Genomic DNA, 13,725 nt, shown 5'->3' with positions numbered 1-13,725 from the left:
TTGATTGTTTTTTCACTACGTTGCGCAACAATCGCAAAAGCAAAAATGGCGACTGAATCAATTAGGCTCTGGTTCAATAAGTTTCTTACTACGGCAGTCTCCTAAAACAATTTGGTGGAGCTCGGCGTTCCGTGAAAGATGAAAAGGTGGAAGAAATTTGAGCGGGATTTCAGTGAAGCCTGAGTAAATCCATTCGCCAGGCATCAAGGCAGTTCAATGTGCCTCCAACAACCTGTAATTTCGTTACGTTGAAATCACGGATTTCGTCTCCACATATCACATCACTTTTGCCCGCGTTGTTGTGGAGTCGCCATCTTTGCTTTTACGATTGTTGCGCAACGTAGTGACAAAACAATCAATTTCAAACAAATGAAATAGAAATTCTTTGGGTTTCTCTTCCTTCTAGTACCAGTCTCAGTTCATAAATCCGCATATCTTGTTAGCAATGATTAATTGAAATCAGGGATGTTTGAATAGAACACCATGTATATTGTACAAAAATTACGTTTTATCAAATATATAGAGTTATTAATTATTAGTCTATAAAGTGACGTAATTGAAATTAAGGTTAACCATGAGTGAAATTTGGAAATCTGAAACTATTCGCCTAATCCTTTTGCAATTTTCACCACAATAGAAACTGATCAAATTTAAAATCCCTAGGCTAAATATTAAATATAGTTTATGAATTATAAAATAATTCATATTTTTTCTAATTTACGTCATAAAAATATCCTCCCCTGTTATAATTTTTGTCAATACATTCCCCATGGATACAGTCTTCAAATTTGGTATCAGTTTTTTATGTGTCTTGATTAGTTTGTCGTGTAGAAATTTTTTGTCTGATTTTTCAAAATTGCATAAAATAATCATAATACATAATTTAACGTCTGAATTGTGCACTTTATTAGCCTTTGCGTCGAAACATATTACCTATTCTTGTTCCTCTTACTTTTCTTAACTTACTTGCACAATTTTGTCTCGATAGGACTAAAAGTACAATATATGAAACTTTTTATATGATGGAAGAAGCAGAAAAAATTGTTTCGAAAAATAAGCAAATAAAGATTTGTTACCAAAAATTTTCATATATCTTCCTTACACAAAACTACCTTGTTCCGTATGTTGCCCCCTCAGAATTCTTCTTCTGTTCTTGTTGAGACATTTTCTGAAGTATGAATATTTTTCAATACCTGAAAAAAAAAAAAGATTGAATTTTCGACCAAATTTCGTCGAAAATGAACTTTTGGCCTACTTTAATATAATTACTAAATAAATTGAGCAGTCAAGATGACCTAAACGGCAATGGAATGTGGAAGAACTGGATTTCACTATTTCTTGTTAAAATAATAATAATAATAATAATAATAATAATAATAATAATAATAATAATAATAATAATAATAATACTCTCGGTGCTGTGCTGCAAAAATTAAGTTTTGAAAAATAAACAAAAGTTTGTTAATCATTTGTCTTGTTTACTACGCACATTTCCAAGTTTTAAAAAATGATTTTAAATATTCAAACAAGAAATGGTTTGGTACAGAGTTACAAATTTGGTAGAAGTTTCACTGTCGCGTTAAGAAGATTTCGGGCGAAAATTCTTCTGCGATGGCCCTTTTACCATGCTTTCATATCGTTTTATTAAGCAATTTTTAAGTAACTAGATCAATTCATGTAAAAATGAAATTGGGAAGGTCAACAATTAGTGATATTCTGATTATAGAGCTTCTTCATGAAAATAAAATTTCGATGTCTGGTAATGGTGCATATTTCCCAAATTAATTTTATTTACAAAGTTAATAAAGCGCAGAAGTCTGAAGGGCGAAAAAGAATGAATACCGAGTCGATTGGCCAGCAGAGGTTGTTACGGTGGCAAATGTGCAACTGATTAGCTACTTGATCCGAGTACATAGGAGACGATGCTAGCCCTGATAGATAGAGATATTAAACTAATAAGTCTGGAGTGTATCATTACCAGCCCTAGAGACAGGGTGGTTTAATGCTCCGATCAGATCCCCATTGGTATACTTGTGTAGAAGTAACGACATTTTGCAACTTCTGCTTCTTGATTTCGTTTGTACACACATCGGTGATACTGCCATCTCGCGGTAACAACTTTAGTGGCCTCATTAAAAAATGTAGGTCGTTGCTTCCATTTGTAACTTATTAACTCTCCGTTGTATATGTTAATGTCGTATATAAAGATTTAGGCAGGTGCCTGTTCGTCTGGATTTATTCCTCTGATGTCTAGTGTCCCTTCTCCCTATTTTAGGTACTACCTCAGGGCTTATTTTGACAATGTTCCATTTTACTCATATTTGTAGATTAGCCTTTATTGAATATAAGTTCAATTAACTGAGACGAACATTGTTCTTTATCTATAGTAATGTCACAAGATTCGCTCGTGGATTTATTGGCAAATCTCAGACCTCGAGTGACATTTATTAGGACTATTTCGTGAATAAAATAAAAATGTAAATCATATATCCCTAAAATTCGCTCACAAAATGTTAATTGTATATTTATGATTAACCTATTCAGACATTATGAAGTCGAAATAGGTGAATAGCGATTACTGCAATAAATAATTTGAATGTTATTCAGTAATGCCAATTGAGAAAAGCGAAATACAGGTTTAAAAATGTTAATTACATATACTGCGCTTTTCTCTTGTTATTATAACAGAAATACGTTTTCATTATCTGCTGAAATCATAATTTAATTTAAATATTTTGTAATATAACTACAAATAAACTGATTAATACATTAATTAAATGAATAATTGTTATTAAGGAATGACATTTTCTTTAGATATGTACAATGGACATGGAACTAACAGGTAAAGATGTAGATGTGGAAGTAAGATTTCGCACTTCATTTAGTAGAATGGATTCGTGCTCATCGATTTACTTCGAAACAGTTGGCGACGTTGACTAAACAAAAGAACCACCATTCGGTAAATTGATAGTGATAAATCGAGCTGCAGAAATTATCGCGATGTATGACTGATTGGTTGGAATTCAAAATTTAATTACACTTCATTGGCCGAAAATGGAATGACGTCTTATAAACGAAATACTCTTGCTAAACTTTTTGTATACCCATTTAATGATCTCAGAAACTTGCTGCAGCTTAAAGTTTATTGTTTGCCCCCCCCCCTCTCTCCCGCAATCAATTTGGCATCAAATCCTGGATAGCTTCTCACAGGAAACGGTTGTCACTGCGAAAGCCACGCGAGACCCGGCCTTGGTGACATCTCCGACTCATCTCCCTTTTTTCGTTGCATTTTTCACAGTATGAAGAAGATTTATGAAGGCCGGGAATACACGAACATGCCGCGGCTGTATGCAACAAGGGTCAAACAGAATTCGAGGCATCGTTCGTTCGTTTGTACGCGATTTCAAGCACACGCTGCGGCAAGAACGCGCACACCTCAAATGCCGCGCAGCGATCCGTTTCTTGTCGGTTTTTCTCGCGAACACAAAGGGATTCGTTGCCGCAGTGTGGACGGGTTCGTTGCCGTTTGTCTCGTGAAGCGCGCACACCTCAAGCATGGAATAGTCTGAAGTAGTTTGGACCTCATAAATTATGTCCAGTTTTGTGGAACCTGGTGATATTGACTATTATAATAAAAACAACAGAACCTGCCAATTAACGCGCAAAATGAGACAGGGCTCCAAAACGAGAGAAAAAAGCAGTATGATAGGTACAGAATTACTGGCAACCGCCGTTGGAATTATGCAAGCCACTGCTGGGACGTTAATTTTTTTAATTGATTATTTTTACGACGTTCTATGAACTTCTAGGTTACTTAGCGTCGATGGAATTGTGATAGCGAGTTGGCAATTGACGAGATGAGCCCGAGGATTCGCCATAGATTACCTGACATTCGTCTTACCGTTGAGGAAAACCTCGGAGAAACAATCAGGTAATCAGCCCAAGCGGGAATCGAATCTATGTTTGAGCGTAATTCCGGATCAGCAGGCAAACGCGCTACCGCCTGAACCACGCCAATGGCTTCTGGGAGGTTGAAGATCACTATTGAACAATGTGAAGTCAAATCATTTTGTCCTCTCCTTTCATCGAAAATGATAGCATATCGTGCGACTACTAGGAAAGGGATTCAGCAAGCTATTTATGACATTCAGATGAAAGCAAAACGAAACTTCTTTGAAATGCCAACTTACTGTGGACAACAACGTTTTCATTCATCTGCACCTTCATTCGATGTCTTCTTCCCAAATGGGTTATCCTAGACAATCTTCTCAACCAATTACTCCCTCAACTTCCTATGGTTCAGCTCCCGAACCACCACAACGTCCTCCGCCTCAAGAGTCTTCCCCAGAATGTTCATCACATAAGCTACTACGATAGTCAAAACCAGCACGTTTAATATCTTCTGTTTTTTTCTTATTATTATTTTTAATGAATTGAATAACAATTTTTGTAGTATTTGTTGTGTATATTTTGCATTTATATGTTTTATTTTAAAATAATTTTCTTTAGCTGATTTAAAATACTTGTTTTGACTGTACACTTAAATTAAAAACATCATTTGGCAATCAAATTTTGATTACCCGAAAAATGAAAATGTTTGTAGTTTTTACGTGTTTCTTTATTACAATGCGACTTCGAAATATTATTGATTTTTCTTGGTGTGATATTTCGAATGTTTTAATTGCAATTCTCTCAAAATTTCATTATTTGTGCTGTAATTAAAATATCCCCATTAAAGAAGCACATTATATTGGTACTATGATTTAATTCATCTTGATACTTTCCTTTAATGCGCTGACAATTGCTGGGCAAGCTTCTGGAATTATTTCTCCGATAGCCTATTTGGAAATTCGCAAAAGGTACTGAAGGCTTGTAAACGAATCCCCTGTCACCGAGAATCGTAAAGTAACTGCGAATCTGGAATATTGACACATGCAATCAACCAAAAATAGTACTTTACATACTTTGTTAATTACACAATAACATTCTTCAAGGATGAATTGAGTTCAGTACAATAAATACTGTCCTATCTTGACTTGAAATTGGTTCTCGCATGTTGGTGGTCGATTTTTTTAAGTTAGGTCCGATTTCCATCAATAATTCTCCAGAATTGGTGGATATCATCCGAGTAGTCCTAAGGTTTTTATACTGGCCGCCGATGTCTTACTCCCAAACCGCTTCTTGTACAACTCCGTAGGTCTACGTTCCTTTCTGTTGAAAATGTACCGTATCCTGCTACTACCAAAGCGCAAATAGCAGTTATAAAAAGCTTCCTCATTTTTCATGGTCGTGCGAGATAGAATGGAACTAGAAAGGTGTTCGAGGCTTGCGCGCTGCTCAGATGGTTCGTATCGTGCGCACCGCTTGTTCGAGAGCGCACAATTTACTCCGCGCATTACATGTAATGCGTTACTGCCGCAGGGCGTCCTTGTATTCCCGGCCTAAGACCAGCATGTCAATTGATGCCCATAGGAGCAAGCGCGCGCTTTAGAGCTCAGGAGAGCCTGAGCGCTTTACAGCGGAAAGGGAAGAGACAGACGAAAGAGATAGTATATGACGCTTGGTCGAGCTATATTAAGGGATGGCCAGCACTGATTCAATAGATAAAAGGAAGAGAACTTATTAAAACTATATCCGTGTTAATTTTTAGATTTGCCTCAGAAGTATAAGTGCATTATAAGAATGTAAGTTTTAATTTTAATGCTCATTTTTCACAAGTTTGATTTTTTTATTGAAAATATATATTTTATCAACTTTCCTTATCAAAAGTGAAATTTTCAGATATAGGCCTATTTATTTAGTAGCCTTACAGAATGTTTTCGTAAATCTAGTATACCGTATATACGTATTACTGAAGGTAGTGTATTGAAAATTTTGAAAATATTCGCATGGAAATTGTTTGTAAGGAAATGAATTAACAAAGCAACTACTGTTACATCAGAAGCAGAAGATGCGTGCCCATGTGTTGTAAAAATGCCAGCTCTATAGCTTCAGCAGATTTCGAGAAAATAATTTAATATCCTGATGATAGGAAGTTGCTCACAAATACTGTATCAACTTAAAAGCATAATGCGATAAGAGTTTTGTTATGTAATATTAGTTACACTTAAAACATATACAGTACCTAGGTAACTTTGCTTTATATTGTAATATTGTTTTGATTAGTTTATTGATTACGTTTGTAATGCTAAAGATACCATCAATATCAATTCCAACTTATCATGTCATACTCAATCTCTTTCTTTTAAATATCACTTTCTTTATGAATGTTGTGTTTCATTTACTTAATACAGTATAATTATACTACTATGGAATTTAAGTGAATATTCCTTCTTAACTCTCTATTATGTTATTAAGATTTAAAACACAAGTGCAATATTATGAAATCAGTGTTAGTACTTTTGTTTTACAGACAATATAGATAATATCAAACCGAAAGTAGCCATATAAAAATAACGACATAAAATTTCACGTTCCGTTTGAAGTTTGTACATCACTGTTTTCTTAATCCAACAGGCTGCTTATTCATATACACAACCCTTCCTCTTTCCATACTTAGCGCTTCTTGCCCGCGCACGACGTCAAGATCAGAAAAAATGCGCTTGTTTTGCCATCACTGCCATAGATGAACCGTAAACACAACAACCGAATTGTCATTTGTCATGTTCGGCTATTGTGGAAGTATGTGTGTGTGCGCAATGCCTATCCACTTCACTTACGTGATTAGGGTTAAAAAGTACGCCAACGGCACGTGGTGTTCCCAAGCGATCACCCGTTCAAGTACTGACCACGCCCAATGTTGTTTGACTTTGGTGATCGGACGAGAACTGGTATTGTCAACATGGTATGGCCGTAGTTCCCCACATTTGATTATATGGTTAGATCATTGAAGTTGGTGTCATTTGATAGAGAAATATATAATTTACGTAACCCTATGAAAAAAATATATTGTACATATAACAAAAATTTGCAACACTTGAATAACGTTTATCTCTTGCATATGCTACGTGTTGGTTAACATTACTACATAAACACGAATCATAATAATAATAAAACCGTCATAGGTACTCATTCGTGAGCCTAGTGGTGTCAAAACGTAATCCTGCGTGACAAGAGCTAAGTGTTTGCCACTCTTCCCTTCACAACTAAAAAAAAAAACTCCCTACCTCCAACTTCCCCTCTACCTCCAACTCCTCCCTACCCGAACTCCCCTTCATACCCCCAACTTCTCTCTATCCCCAACTCCTTTCTATCCCCAACTCCTCATCTCTATCCCCAACTCCTCATGTCTATACCCAACTCCTCATCTCTATCCCCAACTCCTCATGTCTATCCCCAACTCCTCATCTCTATCCTCAACTCCTCTCCACACCCCAACTACCCCTCTATCCCACAACTCCAAAAAAAACCCCTCCCTCCAACTCCTCCCTCCCTCCAATTCCTCCCTTCCTCCAACTCCTCCCTCCCTCCAACTCCTCCCTCCCTCCAACTCCTCCCCTTCCTCCAACTCCCCCGCTCCCTCCAACTCATCCCCTTCCTCCAACTCCTCCCTCCCTCCAACTCCCCTCCCTCCAACTCCTCCCCTCTCTTCTCTCAATCACATTGGCTCCTCACGGGAAACGGTTCTGTCACTGCGAAAGCCACGTGAGAGTCTCGTCCTTGTGACGAGCTATGACTGCGTTTTTTTTTTTCACAATATAAAGAATATTTATGAAGAAAGACTCCGGACGATGCATAGTGATCCAAAAAATGGCAAAAATCATAGAGGCAAAATTATTTACAAAAATCACTTTCAAACTACTTTTTAGAAAGAAATGAGTATTACATGTTTTATAACCAATGTAAACCCTGTTATATTAGAGTATTACAGAATAGAAAACTCTCGTAAAATATCTTTAAATTATAGCTACCGGTACTATATTATTAACTTCATATTATTATCAGGGCAAGGCATGGGGAGCTGTAATAAAATATATTGCGACTTGGTGTAGATAGAGCGCATGGCACTGGATACAGGTATTGCACGAGCATTAGTACAATCTGCCCATCGAAACTGGCACATACTCACTGAAAATCTTCAGAACAACACTTTTGTTACTTCACATAAGTTATACAAATCAAGAAACTATGTACTGGACTGAAATACAAGGAATATGTTAATCCTCTGCGAAGTATTATAGTACACAACCAGTAACATTTTCAAAATTTCCCATGAGAAAGTGTCCTGTTAGAAGGGAGAAAATATTATTTTATATATAGAAAAACTCCGTTCCAGGTTGGCACGTACTTGAAACAAGCAATATCACTTGGATCTAAATCTCCTACTGTATCATGGGAATAATGCAGTATATCTGAAATTTGACTTAGAATCTTGTACCCAGAATTATTATGTAATACTCTTCATTTTTTCAGAAACTAATTTTGCAATGCTATTTTCCGCGCCATTAATTTTTTTAATGCAGATCTCATTATGTTTATTTGATTAGTCCCGCGCCAGATTTTTCTAATGCAACAATGGAATCAGGCAAAAATCCGAAATATGCCGTGACGTCTTTTAAGTTGTTCTCAACAGTAGAGTTTTTTTAGTAATTCCTGACAAATTCCAATTGCACTCGCGTCCTTGGGATCAAACAACTGAACCACTTTCTTCACACTGTCGAGATTCAAACGCTAATAATAATTACAAGACTTCAGCCATTTTCCCCACCGAGTAAGTACTGGACATGGAAGAAGAGGCACATCAGGACATTCTTTTTTGAATTCAGAGACTCGGCCAGGAAATTTTACAAATACTTTTTTTTTTTTTTTTTTTTTCATATTTGCAATTGAGGACCGTTTTAACAAAACTCAACAAACGCCATTTTTTTCGAATTGCGGATTTTGACGGATTCTGGTCAATTGTAATGAGGGGAAAATGATGCACTGCTCATAATATCACAAAACTCAATATTTTCCGTTGAAAAGAGTGCCTCAATGTAGAGAGTTTTTACAAAACTCAACATCTCCAGTTCTTAAATTTTCACAAAACTCAACATATCCTCTAACTCAACATTTCACACTTCTATCCTGTTTCACAAGCTACAATATTTTACAACAATGTAATACATTTGCATTTTGACAACACTGACACATTTCGGTGCTCAAATATTATATAATATTTTGTTGTTTCCTGCGTTAATTCAGTATAAATCTGGCCGCTGTTTTAAGTACATGTATTTTGTGAATACTGATGAAAATTGGATAAGAACCCTGAGTATTCTAAATCCGTTCAAGCTACTGAAAGGAGCAGGAAGAGTAGAAGCAGAGTACGTTAAACTAAGAGTAAGAAATATACAGTTGCGCCTAAAAATAACGGCATACATCCAAACTAGACTGTAATCATTGAGAAAAGGGAAAAAATAAAACGCGCTGCAGGCTCGTTCTGCTTAACTGATCTAATTAATTTTGGAGACAATTTATACAGAGATAGCACAAAAGTTGAACAGGATAATTTTTTTCTAAGACATATGAAAGTTGATCTATCTAAACGGCATAGAAGGACTTCAAAAAGTTAGAAAGATTTGTGTCTATTTAATATTTCGTAAGAGGTGAAAATGGAGACGGTTTCCTAGTAGACCTATGTGCTGCTACGTTTAGAAAAGTGACAGGTATGTTATTACGACATTAAAGGATTACATAGGTTATTTGGAAAAAAAAATGTTTACTCACAGAAAAATCCTAGATATTGTTTTTAGATTCTTGTGGGTCTCAGAATAAAAATTGCATAATGATTGCTATGCTTGTTGGTTATCTGGAAAGCTCTGAAGTTTTTAAATAAATTAAACATTTCTTTCATATCCGTCACCATAGCTATATGCCTCCGGATCATGTGTTTGTAAAATTCTAAACTTTTGTCATATTTTTTTCCAAATAAATAAGATAACAATAAAAGTTGCACTTTATATCAATTAATCCATCTCTGAAAGAGGAACAATGTCCAATTTTTTTCAGAATTGTAGCATCAAAGGTCTGAGAATAAACTAAAAAAAAAAAAATGTTTCCTGTAAAATTTTTAGAGTGGCGTTTGTTGAGTTTTGTGAAAACGGTCCTCAATTAACTTGTCAACAATAGGAAAATGTGACCTCACTTTTTCTGCAACTCTATGGCAAGCGTGTGCCAGAAAGTTACATATATCATTTTTCTATACTTCTTTTTCAACGATTTTGCAGCTTTTATCATGTAAGCTCCAGCATCTATAATGAACAGCATCACATTTTCGTGTTTGATACCAGATGGCCAAAGCAGTTTCAACGCACTTTCAAATAATTCACATACTGTAGAAAAGTCAACTTTATTTAAGGGCTCCAGGTCACAAGATACGGCTTACTAGGAGTTTCCGCTTTCAGTGAACCAACAATAACACTAGCTACGTAACGACCGACTGCATCTGGTGTTTCGTCTACGGATACCCATACGCTCTCATTTTTCAGTTCATTTCTGATTTCTTCTATGTTTTTGTCGTAAATTTGTATTACGTACACTTTTCGCAATGTTGATTCATCTGGAATCTGTCGTCCTGTGTATTTATGGAAGAATGTACGGAGTGTGTTATTTTTTAATTTGAAGAGTGGAATGTTGGAGCAAATAAATGCATTGCATAAATCTGTGTTAAAGTCATGCACTGTATTATATGAACCACCGTGCTCTTGCTGTAAATTCTGAACTTTTGTTTTTTCAAGTCCTTTTCTATGTTTATCCGAGTGAATAGGACGATCAACACTGAAATTCTTACAGTCTAAAATTTCGATATTGCAAAGTTTGCAGAACAGTTTATTATTCGCAATAGCAAACACATTGTCACCACACTTTGAAACACATGCTTTCAGTTTATTATTTGTATTTGGTTTATGTTTCGGCATTATAATGTACAACGTCTCGTAAAATTACAATAATAGTAAGAAATAATAATATATTGAATGATAAATTTATTGCACGTACCTTTAATAATGTTTGTATAATATAGAAATGCTGTAATCGTAATATATTTAACGTGAAAGTAAAATAAATAACTTGTACGTTGCTATTTCCTTCACATAATTGTACGCTTCAGAGTTTGGTTACTAAGTAAGGGTGGCCTCTGTATAGTGAGAATCACGTAAGTGTGGTTCCTAAAAGTTCCTTTTTTTGCCGTCTCTTCAGTGTTGCCAACTAATACCAGTTGTCACCAAAGAGGGAAGAATCACAATACTACGTACTGAAACAATAATAATAATAATAATAATAATAATAATAATAATAATATAGTAATTAACAATAATAATGTCTTACTTATTTACCACATCTCATCTTTATGTTGCGAGGTGTTTTATAAATGGTTCAATAAATTATGAAATAGTATATTTTCCTCCTGGACTTCTCGCATATTATATTGGTAATTGGGATTAGTATGATCAAAGATAAAAATTTATTTTGTCTGGCAACATGAAATTCATTGCTTTAACTAAACAGTTTACGATTCACGAGACCTAACCTAAGAATGTGGTTTGATCACGTGAAATGATTAGTACCAGTTCCGAAAACAAAACACCACTTTAAAATGTATAGCTTACTTAAAATACTACCAAGCACTTTCTTTCTTGAAGAAGTCGCTATCATGCTCATTCCTCTGTTGGGCATTTTAATAAAAATCTAAGCACGAAAGAATTTAATTAAACTGTCAAATATGTTCATGTTTCATACGAAGTAGGTCTATAAACTCTTTCTTATTTAATTACACTTACCTGAATATAGAGTTGAATTGGAATCACAACGCAACAGAACTGACTTGTATATTAATATTAATACCGGTATTACTAATTGATTGTTAATTCACAAGCCTAGGTACTTGCATTTTCATCAGTTTACTTTACTGCAAAGCGAAGTTATTGTTGCCAACATAACAGTTAGAAAATAACTGCCAGTTCTAGTATTTGTCAGTACCCGAAATTCGAAACGAAGTTGGTAAAAGAAAATTCAACCTGAGAGCTAGAAAATCACTATAATCCACTAGCATATGTAGTAATAGGGGAAAAATGGTTAGGTTTCACCCTTAGGGTATGAAGTAAGCTGACCCGGACTATACAAAGTACATGCTATCTACTCGCGGAACCTGTACGTGTCCTGCGAAGAATCAAAACATTGGCTGTGTACATGCCAATATTAGCGTTTAGAACTCTCTATGACTTGCCCTGATTATTATCTACTAGTATACATTATTTCCATACAACATGTTGCAACCTATTAACAAAAAGATATTGCTTTTAAATAGCTTAAAAGATACCTAGCTAATCGGATAGATCGTTTTCCTCTATTGCTTCTTTTTCTTCCTTATTCTCCTCCTCTGAAGATGGAAATTCTGTTGAAATTCTAGTACATTCTGGTGCCTTCTTAAGATTAACTACATCAGTGTACAGTGATCCTGTAATTTTTTTTTTTGGAAAATGTATGATAATAGAAATAAAAGGGTTGGATTTTAGCAGAAATCTTAGGAAAATATCTTTATTTGTAGCAGTTCTGGAAATCTTTCTGGAGTGATGTTTGTGTGGTTTTATATTGTTTCTTGCATCTTGTGGTTCTTCTAGCATATTACCAATTGGTAGGAGGGCAACAGAAATTGCTGCTGATCCATGCACAAGCACCTTGTGCACTGGTGTGCATGAAGTACCAGGGGTACTTTTCTACAAAAATGCGCGCAGTTTGTATGACATGTTCTTCTTAAACTCTCTCATTGATATCATAGCCACAATACAGGGTTATAAAAATTGTGTATAATCTTTTAGTTGTACACTCAACAACTTCTGTGATTGATGCACTACAAGAGGATAACCGAGTTGTGTTTCTGTCATTTGTTGTGACATTATCCCAGAGATTTGGTTCCCGTTTTCTGTGCAAGGGGAGGAGAGCGGCTCCGTTTAGCCGTCCAGTGCTACCACTTCCTGACATCAAGATGATAAGTTAAAAATACAACCAGAATTCGTTCCCACGAAATGGACTAATTGTCTCTACCTCGTTTGAGGAATAGAAGCACTGTAATGTTTCTTTTTTAACAACCTATACTCCTGTTTTAGAAGTCTGCAGCGGCCATCTACTGAATTAGGTGTTAGTAAAAAGAAAAAAACACCTTAGTCCCATGTTAAAGGAGTGGAAAGCTCAATACATTGGGAATATGCATGCCATAGGCGGAGAGAGAACTGTTTCCTTGGGGGGGGGGGGGCAAAGCAAAACCATAGAATCCCGATATAACGAGGTTACGGGGGATATCATTTACTTACTACCCTGTTATAGCTTGACCGTGGTACAGTATATTGGAATATGATCATTTAATAAAAGTATTTTTGGGGTGCATGTTTCTTACAGTGTTACATCCATATCCACGATGTTTGGGATCAAGTTGTGTAGGGCTTCAATTGTAGGTTTACTACAAATTATAATAGGACATAACCATAGGCAGAGGTCCACACCTATGGAGTAACGGTCAGCGCGTCTGGCCGCGAAACCAGGTGGCCCGGGTTCGAATACCGGTCGGGACAAGTTACCTGGTTGAGGTTTTTCCGGGGTTTTCCCTCAACTCAATACGAGCAAATGCTGGGTAACTTTCGGTGCTGGACCCCGGACTCATTTCATCGGCATTATCACCTTCATGTCATTCAGACGCTAAATAACCTAGATGTACATACAGCGTCGTAAAATAACCCATAGGCAGAGTTA

General features: G+C 35.9%; 1 protein-coding gene and 1 pseudogene across 1 annotated transcript in view; one reads left to right on the top strand and one right to left on the bottom strand.

Moving 5' to 3' along the window:
• The window catches only part of LOC138697982 (uncharacterized), a 706,355-nt gene that overhangs the window by 452,629 nt on the left and 240,001 nt on the right, over window positions 1-13,725 (top strand). The gene's annotated exons all lie outside the window — the stretch shown is intronic.
• On the bottom strand, window positions 6,740-6,858 carry LOC138698990 (5S ribosomal RNA; annotated as a pseudogene).

This window comes from Periplaneta americana, chromosome 4 (genome assembly GCF_040183065.1).
Source record: "Periplaneta americana isolate PAMFEO1 chromosome 4, P.americana_PAMFEO1_priV1, whole genome shotgun sequence".
Lineage (NCBI taxonomy): Eukaryota > Metazoa > Arthropoda > Insecta > Blattodea > Blattidae > Periplaneta > Periplaneta americana.
The sequence above is the reverse complement of the archived record's forward strand: the minus strand, read 5'-3'. Positions and strand labels throughout refer to the sequence as shown.